General features: G+C 56.2%; 2 pseudogenes; both read left to right on the forward strand.

Annotated features, from left to right (window-relative positions):
• The first annotated feature begins 2,594 nt into the window (after positions 1–2,594).
• LOC111176950 (dynein light chain 1, cytoplasmic pseudogene) lies at positions 2,595–4,856 on the forward strand (annotated as a pseudogene).
• A 2,197-nt stretch (positions 4,857–7,053) lies between these two features.
• On the forward strand, positions 7,054–14,848 carry LOC111176949 (transcriptional enhancer factor TEF-4 pseudogene; annotated as a pseudogene).
• Positions 14,849–15,099: the final 251 nt, after the last annotated feature.

Here is a 15,099-nt window from a genome sequence, read left to right on the forward strand (position 1 = left end):
GCCTGCCAGGACCCTGAGAGGGACTCAAGAGGGCAGAGGCACAGACGTGCACAGCAAAGCCAGTCTGGAGAGTTGGAAAGGCATCCTGGAGGAGGTATCGTCCAAGCGGAGATTTACAGGACAGGTAAGAATTCACCGCAGGTAGCAGTGAGGGGAAAGGGGGACAAGGGGCGTTTTCAGGGCAACAGGGACCGGCCAGAGCTGGTGTGATGTGATACGGTGCTGTGATGACTTCAGCAGAGGCCACCACGGACACACTGTGCTTGAACCAGGTGGGCTCGTTGCTGCCATCGTGGGGAGTGCACACCTTGGGGACCATGGGTGTTTCCACAACAGGTCTTAGAATGGACTCGGGCCTGTGGTGGGTGATTTTCAGGGGGATTCAAGGAAGGGGGGTTTGCTCTGGCTTGGGTGCTATCAGGAAGCGGCTGGGGGTTTTTGATCACAAGGCAGATAATGGAAAGAAAGGCTGGGGGGCCTGGAATGCCGAGCTGAGGAGCTCGGGGCAGTGGGAGTCCCCAGGGGCTTCCGGCTGATCAGAGCTGGGTGCTCTCGGAGGGCATCAGAAACCCACTTCCCTCTGGGGTGGAGACCCAGGCCTGGGACCTCCTGAAACCCAGGAGCCCAGACCACTCAGCCGTTTGGGTTCTGGGAGTTGGAAGGAAGAGAAACACACTCTCAGAGCCTGTTTCCATCCAGCTGCCTCGGCCCTGCTCTCCACCTCGGCCACTCAGCTACTGGCGTCTGCCCAAGTTCAGGGACCGGCGGTGCCGTGGTGAGCTGGACAGGACGCTACCCTTCCTGAGCCCCTGGCCAAGCCTCTATGTGGCTCCTTCACACTTAATTCCTACATCTTTTTATTTATTTCATTTTAAGTGTATTTTTCAAGGTTGGAAACACTGCCTAGTGTAGACCATAGTTAATTGGTCCAACTAGTATGGTTCCTAGCCCAGCTGGGATCTCCTGTTCTAGAAATTCATGGGCGGAGGATGGCTAGGCCCGGGCCTGTCCTGAGCGTGGCCATCCTGGGGGCCCAGGGTGTTTTCCAACTTTAACTCCCCCTGCTGCACCCGCATCCCCCCATGTGCCCGGGGCCCAGACTCACATCCTCCCTCCCCCCACCCCTTTCCTTCCTTTCGTATAGAAAACAGAAGTGGTTGGAGCAGAATGAAATCCCATGTCTTTGGCACTAGGCACTGTTTGTGACACCCAGAGTCTCAGACGCCATCATATAAATACAGCTGTAATATTCACTTTGGCAAGTTTCAACAGGATAAAGGCTCAGATGGCCTGGTGGGTGTCCCGGCTCCTGGGACTTTGAGCAATTTACAAGCTTCTCTGTGCTTCAGTTTCCTCACCTGTCAACCGAGAATAACTATAGTGCTGACCTTATATGTCTATTATGAGGTGCTGGTGCCTTTGCGACCATGATGTTCTCAGAAGAATGCCTAAGTGTTTTTCTACTACTGTAACTATTACCATTACCACCATTTTTGCTACGGGCACGGTGAAGGATGGCTTGGAGATGTGAGGCCAAGGAACAGGAGGGGCTCTCATTTCCTTCTGATATGGGTAGGGTAGGAAGCATGCTTGCTCCTGAGATCCCCCAAACTCACCTATATGAGTCCCTGAGGGCCTTGGTGAAGTTAGGTAGAGGTGACATGATAGGGCAAGGATGGGACCTCAGGGAGGGGGCCTAGGAATGGTGACCCCTTCACATGGCTCTTCATGTGCCGGATGTCATTTCATGGAATCACTCCCAACCTTCTGGAAGATTCTAGCACTGTTCCCATTTTAAGATATAGAGACTGAGGCTCAGGGAGGTTAAGTAACTTGCCCAAGGACACAGCTAGTAGCCGGGACTCCCACCTGAACCACACGCTTTGCTGTTGGGCTCAGTGTTTTCTGTGCTTGGTCTGTGAGTGTCCTGGGGCTGCCCAAAACTGGGGGGCTGAAAGCAACAGGAGTTTATCGTCTCCCAGTTCAGGAGGACAGAAATCCAAGATCAAGGTGTCGGCGGGACTGCGCTCCCTCCAGAGGCTTTGGGGGAGGATCCTTCCCGCCTCTTCCAGCTCGTGGTGGCCCAGGTGTCCCCGGTTTGTGGCTGCATCCCTCCAGTCTCTGTTCCAACTTCATGTGGCTTCTCCTCTGTCTCTGTGTCTCTTATAAGGTCACTTGCCAGCGGATTTAAGACCTACCCGGTTAATCTAGGATGATCTCATCTCAAGATCGTTAACTTAATTACATCTGCAAAGACCTTTTTCCCAAACAAGGTCACATTCACGGGTTCTGGGGGTAAGGACACGGACATACCTTTTGAGAACCCCCGTTCAATCCACTACATTTGGGAACAGGTGAGACGGGTTCCCATTACAGGAAAAGCCTGCCAGAGGCTCTCTTATCCATGCTGGGAGGCTTAGGGTCCCCAGGGCCCTGCTGGGGGGATGGACTCCCTCTTGCTGTGAGCACACGGCCCCAGCTTGGTTATTTTAGCCCTCCGAGAGTTGCTTCTGCGTGGCTTCCCATCCTGCCTGCTTCCAGAGGGCAGGGCACTCGTCTCTGTCATTTCTGTGGGCTCGTACCCCATGCTCGGCCTGGCATGCAGTTGGGGCAATTAACAGTCGGGCCCATGACTAGGCAGCGGCGGCTGGCGTGGGGCTCCATAGATGCGCCGCCGTTGCAGTCGGTCAGCCCCTGCCCCTTGGTAACCATGTGTGACCGAAAGGCCGTGATGAAAAATGCCAATATGTCAGAGGAGATGCAACAGGACTCGGTGGAGAGTGCTACTCAGGAACTAGAGAAATATACTATAGAGAAGGACGTTGCTGCCCGTGTCAGGAAGGAGTTTGACAAGAAGTACAACCCTGCCTGGCACTGCATTGTGGGGAGGAGCTTTGGTAGTTATGTGACACGTGAAACCAAACACTTCATCTACTTCTACCTGAGCCAAGTGGCCGTTCTCCTGTTCAAATCTGGTTAAAAGCATGGACTGTGCCACACACCCAGTGATCCATCCAAAAACAAGGACTGCAACCTAGATTCCAAATACCAGAGACTGAAATCTTCAGCCTTGCCTAAGGGAACACCTCGATCTTTATTGTGTTGTTTTGTACAGGGCTTTCTCTGTACTAGTTTGTTGTGGTTATAAAGCAATTAGCAAAACAAAACAGAAAACGAAAACAAAAACAAAACAAACAGAAAAAGTCGGGGCCCAGGGAGGGAGGGACAGGGTGGATGCCGAAGTCTGGCGCCCACTCCGCCGTGGTGTGGAGGCCCCAGCAGGCCGCTCTGGGGGCCCTGAGCCTCCTGCAGGTCCTGGCTGCCCCGTGGCTGGAGCCGAGCTGCTCAGCTGGGTCCATTAGCTCTTTTTACGTCTTGTCCTCTCCGTGGCATTGCCAGGGATGGCTGAGCAAGCACTGGGTCAGGAGAACCCTCTCAGGCCTGGAAATTCCAATAGCATTTCTTTAACGTGTCATAGCTGATCGGCAGTAGCTGCCTCCGATGGTTTCAGGGGGAAAAGAAAGTAATTTGGAGCCGGGAAATAGCTATTGATTGAGCAAAGAAGTTACTGCAGCCGGGCTGTCTCTGCTTCTTCGGCTCCAATTTCCCTGCTGCCACCCGCACGTCCCTGAGAGCTTTCCCACTCACCAGATGTGGTCACAGCTGTGCGGTCAACAGACCCTGCTTCCCAGGCCAGGGCACCAAGGCCTGGCGGGCTCTCTGCACTTGCTTGGGGGTCCTGTAGGTTCTGTCCCGGCGCCCACCTCTCCGATCCTCCTGAACTGTCGGGGGATGGGGGACACCGCCCCACGCCCAGAGGCCTCGGCACCCAGGCAGTGCCCTGAGGTTTGACACGTGTAACTGGAAAGGCTGAATGCACATCTGTATCTGGACACGATGGACATCACACTGTCGAGTGAAACACCTAGAGAGTGGGAGCACGGATGCGGGTCTATGCCTCAACCTCTGCAAACCTGCAAGGGGGCCCAGGGAGGGGGTGGCACCAAAGCTGCAGAAGGTTCGAGCTGGGTAGGGATCTGGGGAGACTTTTCATTTCTGCTCAGCTGGGTGGTTTGGATTCCCCCGCAGTGAGTTCCGATATCTTCAAAGAGAGAAAAAACACTGCTTTTATGAACGTAGCGTTCTTGCCCCGTGAGGGGCTGTGTTGAGGGCTGTGCCACCTTCAACCAGGTGAGCATGGCCGTGGGTGTCTGGCCGGGCTGTGATTGGGGGGGGGGTGGTAGGGGTTGGATGCACGGAGGGTCCTGCCAGAGGACAGGGGAAGGAAGGGAATCCAGGCCCTCCCCTATCACCTGCTGTCCCGCATCAGCTCCCTCTAGAAAGGGACCCAGGCAGTGCCCTGAGGTTTGACATCCGCGATTGGAAAGGAAGCCAGAGAAGTGAGCCACTAAAGCCCACTAGGACCTGTGGGCACGGCAGTCACAAGCCAGGAGCGTGGCCAGCATGGAGGACCCAGGCTCAGGGTACCAGGAGGGCTCGTCTCTGGCCCCGTGGCAGACAGGAGCCCTGGGGGCCTTGCCTTGACCCCAGCCCTCTCTGGGCAGGATGGGGGCTGCCTCTACCCAGGTGCCCTCTTCCGGTCCCAGCTGCCGTCAGTACGTGCTCACCGCCACCACCTTCCGCCCTTGGCCACCTGGACCCTCCTGGTCCAAGGCTGCTGCCCCCTCGGGGGCCTGTGCCAGTGATGACCTGATGCAGGGGGTGTGGAGGCCTGTCTCCCTCACCTCAGTTCAGGCAACTCTGAAGTGGTGGCCTAGCCCCCAACACCACCCCCCTCCCAGCCCCACCCCGTGTGACCTGCGGAAACTCGGCCGCTGCACCTTCACTGCAGGCCCGCCTTGTTCTCTGCCCACCTGCTGTCCTCAGCTCCTTACAGGGGGGCCTCCAGGGCCCACGCTCCTGCAGCCTGTTTCCTGGGAAGCAGAGCTGGGACAGGCCCTCCCCCAGTGGGCGGGCTCCACTTTTCCTCTCCTCCCCAAGGGCACAGGCCCAGCCCGGGCTCCTGGCCCTGCCTGTCTTGCGGGAGCTTCTGGAGACCACAGGCTGCCCTAGGCCATGACCACCGGGACCCTGCCCGCCTGCTCTGTCGGTCTTTCAGATGGAGCCTCTTCCCTGCCTCCCCACGGGGATGGAGCTGCCAGGCCCCCGGCCCAGTCTGGAGGCCTGCGGGTGCTTGGTGGGCAGCCCGACCCTGGCAACCCAGACCCTCTGCAGCGAGCCTGGGGCACAGCTTCCCCACTCAGGCAGACTTGAGTCTGGGCCCAGCTAGTAATCAAGTTGGGCAACAAACTTCCTGAGCCTTGGTCCCTCATCTGTAAGCCTGGGTGCCCGGCTGGTGTGAGGGGTAAGGGAAACAGCCCATTAGAGCAGTTAGTACGTGCTCACTTAACGCCATGGGCCGGATCGGATCGTGCTGTCCTTCTGCAACAGCCCTGCCACTGTCCCGATGGAACCTCCGGCCTCATCACCCGAGGCTGGTGTCTGGGGTAGTCCTGTCTCACAGCCTCCTGCACCTGTGCAGGGCCATGGAGGGGCGGCGGGCCCGGGGCTAAGCTGGGGGGTCCTGCCCCACTTCAGGCAGGCGCTGGGTGTTGCTGTGTCTGCTCGCAGAGCTACCCTCCTCGGGATGGAGCAGACAGCGCTGTCAACTCCGCTCAGGCCCGGGCTACCCAAACCCAGCCGAGCGTGCCCGGAACAGGCAGCAGCTCCTCCCAGCAGCTGGCGCGGCCCCAGGCTGGCATCTCCCGGGCTGAGTGACGCTGAGTAACAGGAAATGATGCACAGGCAAAGGGAGCAGGCACAGTGCCGACTTGCTGGCCCGGGGCCCGAGCTCGTCATCCAGGCCTGGTCCCTGGGACGTGAGGATGTGGGGCTGGCTTCCTGCACCCACAGCTGTCTTCCTTCAGTGGCTTCCTCGGGGCCTCTGGGGCTCAGCATGGGAGCGAGGATTCCAGGTGGGATTTATCATATATTTTATACATGACGGAGGACCAGAGAGGCAGGTCTTGCCCAGGTGCCCAGGTCCTCAGCTCCAAGAGCCCTCTCTGCTGGAGAGGCCGCTCTGCTCTGCTCCCCCAAAAGACTCTGTTTGCTCAGACCAGACCATCCTTCTCTTTACTTGCCCTCCCTCTGGCCATCTCCAAAAAAGAACCCATACCAGTTTATTGCACCAGTAACACAGATCAAAATGGAAAAGCTAGATGATCCTGAGAATTGAAAGAAGGAGGGGAAAAAATCCTCCCAAAGCCCTTATCTGGAAGTAGTCCCTGTGTATAATTCAGCGACCGCTCTCCCATGTAGGTGAGGCATATCATTTGACAGTATCCACATTTGCTGTTTGTTCCCTGTTAATTTCACTCAACAGTTTATCGTGAACACACATCCATGTCAATAGGTGCGTTTCTACCACATTGAGTTAAGTTGCCATTTGTGCAGTGTTCTAGTGAATGCATGCACCGTAATTTATTCAAAGCCCTCTCACTTGACACTTTAATGTCTTTTTTAAAGTGTGAAAGCATTTATGTGCACGTCCTTCATTATTTCTTTAGGAAAAATTCCTAGAAGTGGAATCGCTAGGTAAGAGGGTATATGTGTTTATACATTTCTTTTTTCAGAATAAATACGTTATTACTGTATAGTGATTTCTTTTTTTTTTTAAACAGGTTTATTGAGATATAATTCATGTGCCATACAATTCAGTGATTTTTAGTGCATTCACAGAGCTGTGCAAACACCACAATCAATTGGAGAACATCTCGCTGCCCCTAAGGAGCCCCCGTCCCCACCAGCGCTCCCTTCCAATGCCTGCCCCAGCCCCCGGCTACCGCTAATCTGCTTTCTGTCTTGGAGTTGCCTCTTCTACAAGTGGAATCACAATACGTGGGGGAGAGTGCCTGGTTCCCTCCACCAGCACCCTGTTCTTGAGGTCACCCACACTGTGAGATGGATTGGAACTCCACTCTTTGGTGTTGCTTGGTAGCACCCACTGGAGGTGGCATGTATATTAAATCTGGCTTTTCATAAGCACCGGGCATGGCGCTCCCCAAAGGCAGCATCCGTTCCGACCCCCAGCAGGAGTTGGGAGCGTCCAGGTCTCAGGGCGGGTTCTGGGACTCTGTCCCCATGCCAGGTTGGGGGCGTCTGCCCTGGGGTCTTGGCCGGAGGGCAGATCGCAGACGCTGTCGCAGCTGGAATCAGCCGGAGCCCCAGGGGGGCAGTAACAATCTTCAGGCTGTCACAAAAGTCTTTAAAATATCTTCAAACCAGAGGCATTTTAATTTACCTTAATTAAAAAAAATGGCATAGAGCAGCTTTTTTTTTTTTTTTTTGGTGTTAGAAAAATTGATGTCAATCTCACATCCAACACACAATAGAAGGTTGGATACTTTTTATTATTTATTTATTTATTAAAATTTATTTGTTTTTATTTATTTTTGGCTGCGTTGGGTCTTCGTTGCTGCGCGTGGGCTTTCTCTAGTTGCGGCGAGTGGGGGTTACTCTTTGTTGTGGTGCGCGGGCTTCTCATCGCGGTGGCTTCTCTTGTTGCGGTGTACGGGCTCTAGGCGCACGGGCTTCAGTAGTTGTGGCACGCAGGCTCAGTAGTTGTAGCTCGTAGGCTCTAGAGCACAGGCTCAGTAGTTGTGGTGCACAGGCTTAGTTGCTCTGAGGCATGTGGGATCTTCCTGGACCAGGGCTGGAACCCGTGTCCCCTGCATTGGCAGGCGGATTCTTAACCACTGTGCCACTAGGGAAGCCCTACTTTGTAAAAAGTGTGGTTGCTATGACAGTAGGGAAGAGGCCATTAATATTTTCCACATTGTGGGGGACTGAGAAACTGCCCCCTCTTGGCTTTAGTGGAGACAAGGCATCGCACAGGGGCCGGCCTGTCCTGCACACCCACAGTGACTGGAGCTGGCTGAAGACCCCTGGCTGGAGGAGAGAGCTCTTGGCTGCTGGCCAAGCAACGGGGAGGGAAGTGGCTGAGGGCTACTCCAGGGTCAAGAATGGCACTGCTGCAGGCTGTGGAACAGATGCAGCAGGCCCCTCAGGGAGCACAGCTGAAATACAACAGAAGAGGCATCCCTGAACCCCACCTCTCAGGGACAAATGTCCTCCCCCAGGTGAGATCCCATAAGCTCTCTACACTCACAGGAATTTCTCTCTTTTCTTAAAGTGGATCAAGAAAAGGACCACATCTGTAACCAAACCCCATGCCCCTCTGGAGAAGTCCACTGCCCCGGTAAGTAGGTGGCTCTGAGCCATGGCCCTGACTGTGCCACAGGGGAAGGAGCCCCGTCTGACATTGGCCATACAAGGAAAGGTACATACAAACCTCTGCTCTCTGGTTGGGGCTTGGGTGCGATGAATATTTCATACCCCAAGCAGGCGCTGACATTTTGCTGGATGGCTTCAATTAGCTCCAGAGCCTCATTCTCATGCTAAATCAGCTGGCTTATCATAATGGTTTATTAATCTATTTCCCACTGTGAGGTCATACGGCGTGTTTCACAGATACCTCCTGCTGCCGCCTTGATTGGATGGAAATGACTTGGGCACTGCAGTTCTCGGAGGACTGGGGTGGGGCGTGGGCTGGGACAAGAGGCTTACAGTTCTGGGGTGTTTCTCTGTGTTCCCGGAGCCTAAGGGGGGCCCTTCTGGGTGGAGCATGGGGACGTGAGGCCACGAGTGGTGGCTGGGTTTTCTCTTTTCTGGCTGGCTGTTGGGGCCATCCCGCGATTCCCCAAAGGGGGACTGGGGAGCATTGGGAAATCCTTTAGAAGAAATTTCTAAATGGACAATTTGAGATGGGTTTAGGTAGAAGGAGAGGTGGGAGACGGTAGAATAGTTTGGGCGGGCATTTTTTTTCAAAAAGGATTTTTATGTAAAGGCTGCTATAGCCTGTGTCATGTGACCTGTCATCCTGGACCAGGTTGGATGCCTGACCCCACGGCAGCCACCAACAGAGTTGCCAGTGGCTAGGAGTTGGCCCAGTGCTACAGCGATGCCTACCAGGGCTGGCCTGCCCACTGCAGGTGTCATCTTTCTAGGGCATGGCATACGGAGGCAGGAACTGGTCCCACTGGGGGCAGTGGGTGTGGGGCTTCCCCTCAGGGCTGCTTGGCAATTCTCAGGTAAGAAAGTTTTCTTTGCTGGCTAGTGCCAGCTCTCCTGTCGGGGAGGAAACTGTTTTCACTGGGGAACACACCTGAATGAGCTGCTTGTGGAGGGAGAGCTCTGCTCAGGGATGGCTGGGGGACGTGGGGGGTTGGGGAAGGGAGGGGAGAAGCAGACAGAAGACTGAGCTGCTCCAGGCCAGGCTGGGGTCCAAGCACACAAATGTGGCCAAGGAGATGCTTTCTTCACTTGAAATCATCTCAAAATAAAAGGAAGAGTTGCGCACTAGGACAGAGATCTTCTGTATACTACCCCGCCCAGCCTCCCTAACATCCCTACCTGATTGTAATACAGTCAGCAAGGGGAAGATATTACCGTGCGTGTGAGACTGTTCCCCAAACCACAGACCTCACTGCGGGCTCCCCAGTTTTCCACTGAAGTCCTTTCCCTGTTTCAGGATCCGATGTGGATCCCGCCCCAGACGCCCCCTCGCATTTTGTCGTCTGCTCTCCTGAGCCCTCTGCCTGTGCTGTTCCCTCATTCTGTTCATGTCTCTGCCTTTGGGACAGTGCTGCTCGGTTATTTTATAGAATGTGCCCCAATTTGGGTTTGTCAACTATTTTTTTTTTCACAATTAGATGGAGGCTCTGCATTTTGGGCAGGAATATGAGAGAAGGGAGGCGCCCTCCGCAGCTGTCACGTGGGGAGGCCCTGATGTCTGTAGGTCTTAGGTGGTGTCAACCTTGATCCCTCCATCAAACCGGTGTTTGTCGGGTTTCTCTATAGCAAAGTTACTATTTTTAAAAGTTACCGGAAAGTTACTATTTTTCTCTTCATAACTAATAAATATCTTTGAGGGAAGTAATTGGAGACTTTACAATTCATTCCTTTTCCTTAAACTTTTGTTCATGATTTTGAGCTGCCATTGGTGGGTCTTGCTGGCAGCGGTGTGCTCACGGGGTATCCAATTCCCCTCATTCCTTCTACATGTGTTAATTAGAATCCTTCTCTAGGGAAGATTCGTCCCTTCTCTTCCACTTAATTATTTATCCAGTTATCTGTTAATGCCGGTGCGGGCTCGCAGACGTTCGCTTTGTTATGGGTGAATGTAACACTCCCGGTGTTTATCTTTTTCCCAGGCTGCTCCAGCAGGGGGAGCTCCTTCCTTTGGCTCCTTGCCCCGCCCTCATGCCCCGCCCCCTTCACTTTCTGACGTCACAGGATGCTCCAGGCGCTTACCCTGCTTCACCCTGGAATCGGGCTCTTCTCCAGGGAGACCAAGAGGTTTCTAGAAAAGGAAGTCAGATGTCAGCTGTGCATCTCCTGCTGTGCATCTTCCAGCGCCCCCTCTTCTGCCTTTGTCATTACCCTGCGTCACCAGCGAAAGTCCCCACCTTCTGTCTCGGTCTCAGGGGTGGTGTGTTGCAGGGTTGTGGGGGGGTGTCCCTCGTTTGGTTTGGCAGAGGGCAGAGAGAAGGGAGCAGGTCAGGGCCGGTGGTGACGTAGAACGGATCTAGATGGGGACTCATCTTGGCTAATGGATGGCTGGTGGGGGCCGGCAGAGGCCCGTGGGCCTGGTGGAGGCTGGTGGGCCTGGTGGAAGCAGGAAATGGAGTCAGAGAAGCCTGGCCCACTGGCGAGCCCCTCAGAGAGTGCACTGGATTGACCTCGGGCCGGGAGGGGTCTGAGTGACCGTAGCCAGACTGTAGGCAAGTGGCGTGGCTGAGTCAAAGGAGGAGTATCCCCCCCACCCCACTGCCTGTGGACACCATCTATTGTACGCCCAGCTGCTTGGGCCCTGCAGCTGCGCTCTGCACGGGCACTCCCTGCTAAGTTCTCCTGCCTCCTTAGTGTCCAGCCGTCCACAGCATAGGCTCTGCCCTGACCTATGCTCAACCTTGGACTCCAGCTATGGAGGACCCTGCACCCAGGCTGGGGGATGACCTTGACTCTGAGCCCAGACCAACAAGACGCTCAGCTCATCACTGCTCCCCGATCCAGAGAGAGCCCCTGAGCCCTGCCCACAGCTACACTCTGACCCTTGATTTTGCTTGTGGAACAGTAAGTCCCTCTTGTTTGCAAAACCTTCTACAAGCCCCTGAGCCCTTTCCTCATATGGCTGTGAGCGCACACCTGAGGGCACATAGCTGAGTGCACACACCGCTGAACTCACGTCTGCCCACTGCTCCACGGGAAGCGTTTCAGGTACCCGATCACACCTGTCCTTACGCCAGCCCGTAGCCGCTCGTGACAGCTGGCTCTTGCCCTCACCTCCCACCCATGTCACCAGATCAGCCCCCATTCCCTCCCCCTGCAGGTCCCGGGAGCTCATCCCTGTGACCAGTTTCCTTCCTCACTGTTGGTGAGGTGCCTCTGCCTGTTTGTGCCAGGCTGCGGATCTTGGCAAAGGCCATCCGTAAAAACCACGTTGCTCCCGACAGCGTGATGTCCTGATGGCTTTCCTCCTCTGGGGCTGCACTGGGAGACAGGAACAGGGTGGCCTGGCCGTCCAGAGGATGGAGGCTGAGGGGAGGGTCCAGTCTTGTCGGGACCAGATTAAGGGCACCATGGGTTTGGCATGTACCCCCAAACACCAGGGCTTGTACCTGGGACCTGGCTGGAAGGTCAGTCTCTGAGTTTGCAGGGAGAAAGGTTGGAGAGGGGCTTGGGAAGGAAGCCCAGGATTTGGATTTGGGGAGCAGCTGCCACTCCCTGGCCCAGAGGACGTGGTGGGTCCTCACCTTCCTGAGCTTTGGTTTGTCCACCGGTACGTGGAGCCTGTGTCTAGGCTGCTGCCGTGAGGGAGGAGCTCGTGGGCAGGAGCCTGAGGCCAGGTAGCAGTTGATCTGCGTGCCCTGCCCCGTGCTGTGCGCACAGGGTACCCTGCGCGAGGGGGCTCTGCATGCGCAGGGCTGGGGCAGGGCTGGGGCGCCGGGGCGGACCAAGGCATGGCAGCCCCTCCTTTCTCCCTGCCCCCACGCAGGCAGAGCCCTCTGGTCCCCTCCGGCCTGGGCCGCAGCGAGGCCCTCCACCCCGTCTTCCTGCCCTCCCGTACCCGCCTGCTGCTCATGAGTCACCGCTACCGGGCGAGCTTTCTCTAGCACAGCAGGTCTCCAAGTGTGGTCCCCGTGCCAGCAGCACCAGCTGGAAACCTGTTAGGAATGCACGTTCTCAGGCCCCTCCCAGGCCTGCTGGCTCAGAACCTGGGGTGGAGCCAGCACTCTGGGGGTTCCTCCACACACTTGGGTTTGAGAAGGGTGCTCCACACAAGTCGGATCAGCTGAGTCCCCCGTCGGCGCTCCCTGTGGGTTCTCAACCCGGCGGAGACACGCAGGATATTTACGAGCACTTACTGTGGGTAGGGAGTCTGCTCAGTGCCTGTTAAGTCTTACAAAGAGCGTGCAAAAGAGATGCTGTGTATTCCCCCATTTTCCCAGGTGGACGGAGGTGCAGCCCCTCCCTCGGGTGACCCAGCGCCTCTCCTGTCCCCCTGGGAGCCGGCATCAGCAGAGGGGAAGGCACCGGTCCCACGTGTCCGCTCCATCTGCCAAGGGCTGCCCACCCTCCCCGCTGCCACCCCCACCGACGTTCACCCGTGTGGCACAGGAGGACGGGTTTAGGGTGGCATTCTGTCTCCCCACGCAGCCCGGAGAGACAGCCCCACGAGGACAACTCAAGAGTCGCAGGCATTTAGATTGCCATTTTATTTAAATTTATGCCCGAGGGTACAGGCAGAGAAAGGGCCATTTCAGTCAGTTCCTGCTTTATGGCTTTATGGGCGATGCATCGGGCAGCTGGTGAAAATATCTTGCCGCTCACAGCGCAAGAAGGGGATCACGTGGGTGGCTTGGGCTTTGGCTGTTCGGGGAAGAAATTCCATCTCTCAGCCTGGGGCCCCTTGCTGAGCCCAGTCCTTCCCCCGGACTCAGCCCCGATCCAGGCTTCAGGCTCAGCCCTCGTCACTTCATACCCTAGTTCCAGACTGAGCCCTCTTCCTTCTGCAGGCTGAGCCCTGATCCCAGGCCAGACTCAGCTCCAACCTGGCCTGCATTAATTCCTTTATTAAGTCATGCCATTACTTATAAGGGTGGTAGATTTAACTAGAACGCTCACGGTTTCACACACCTCTTTGGGCTGACGTACTGTGCAGGAGGCACAGCTCCGAATGCATCATGGTTCGAGGTAGCTGACCTCTGCCGCTGGAGGAACATCTGCCCACATACCAGGAGCGGACGGGGATAGAGATGGTTGGCGGCTCCTGACACCTCCTCGTGCATAGACTGGTATCCTGGCTGTGGCCGCTGGCAGCCCCGGGGGGAGCCCAGCCTGGGTTCCAGGCCGCTGGGTTGACCCCTGCTCCCTCAGGCGACTTCACTGAGTCTCTTAAATTCCTGCAGTTTCTCTCCAATTTAATTTGGGGCTCAGACCGCGCATACTTGCGGGGTGGTGTTGCAGGCTGAGCGGAGGCACATCAGCCAGCCCTGCCCCAGCCCCGGAGCGCCCCCCCCGAGAGTGTGGACGTCCGGCAGATCTATGACACACTCCCTGAGATAAAGGGTGCTCTGCGGGAACTGTATGATCGTGGGCCCCCCAATGCCTCCTTCCTGCTCGAGTTCTGGGCGGACCTGAACTGGGGCCCGAGTGGCGAGGAGGTGGGGGCCGGCGGTGGCAGTGGTGGCTTCTGTGGAGTGAGCAGCCAGCACGAGAGCCTGGAGCACATGACCTTCACCTGTTCCTCCAAGGTCTGCTTCTCTGGCAAGCAGGTGGTGGAGAAGGTAGAGATGGAGCGTGCCAGCTGGAGGGCGGGAGGTTCGTGCACCGCCTGCTGTGCTCACCCATGCGTGAGTACCTGGTGAATTTTCCACACAAGCTGTGGCAGCTGCCCGAGCGCTACATGATGACCAGTGTCCTGGAGGACCGCACCATCCTCCAGGTGGTGACAGACAGAGACACCCAGGACCTGCTGCTCTGCACCGCCTATGTCTTCGAGGTCTCCACCAGTGAGCGGGGGGCCCAGCACCACATTTACCGCCTGGTCAGGGACTGAAGGGGGACCCCAGAAGTGGCTCCTCCCAGGAAGGACCTCCAGCTTTCCTCACGCTTCTTAACTTGGGGCAGGGGTTGGGCTGCTCCCTCTTAGGACCTTTAAAGCTCGGTGGTGAGTTGAATGGGCTGGGACTGAGAGGAAAGGATGCATCCTGATATCGGGACCTCACAGGGGTGTCTGAAAGGACAGATCACTCCAGAGCATTTGACACTGGGGACAGGAGTGAGACAGCCCCTGGCAGGCATCCTCCCCCTTCTCTGTTTTGGAGGTCTTGGAGGGCCCCAGTTACACATTGGCTTGTCCCTCTCTGTTTTTTAGCACCCCCCTTCTTCCCAAGCTGCCTCTCTTTACCAGCCCCATCCCGGGACCTTGATATTGAATTTTGAAGGTTAACTCTTTCTGTGCAGGAGTAGAGCCAGGTGGGCCCTGGAAATATATATATATATATTTTAATATGACAAGAGATATTTATAAGTGGGTGTTAGGGTCATGACATTTTCTCAGCTGGGCAAGCAGTGGGGTGAGGCTTTTAAATCTCACGTCCTTCTCTAAGTGAGCCGTGGGGCTAGACTGTGTTGCCTCGTTCTCCTCCCCTCCCCCCAAAGTGTGTTGGTTTGTGTTTTGACAGAGGAAAAAGCTATTTTACCAAAAAAAAAAAAAAAAAAGAAAAGCACTTTGCAAGCCCACTAATGGGGCTCCTGTGGTCCTGGCAGCTCCAAGGAGGGAGCGCAGTGGAGCTCCAGGGCCTGACACTTAAGGGGCGGCCAAGTCTTTGGCTGCCCCAGGGCTTTGTAGCAGGTGCTACATCTCCAGCATCTGCGGGGGGGGGGGGGGGCGGCCGACACGGGGCGGGGCGCGGGGGAGGAGGCCCGAGGCTGCACAGGCACGACTTGTGTCTTGCTAAGGCCGAGCCCTCC

Source organism: Delphinapterus leucas, chromosome 6 (assembly GCF_059928025.1).
Source record: "Delphinapterus leucas isolate spDelLeu-1000000601 "Yukka" chromosome 6, BTC_Dleu_Yukka2, whole genome shotgun sequence".
Lineage (NCBI taxonomy): Eukaryota > Metazoa > Chordata > Mammalia > Artiodactyla > Monodontidae > Delphinapterus > Delphinapterus leucas.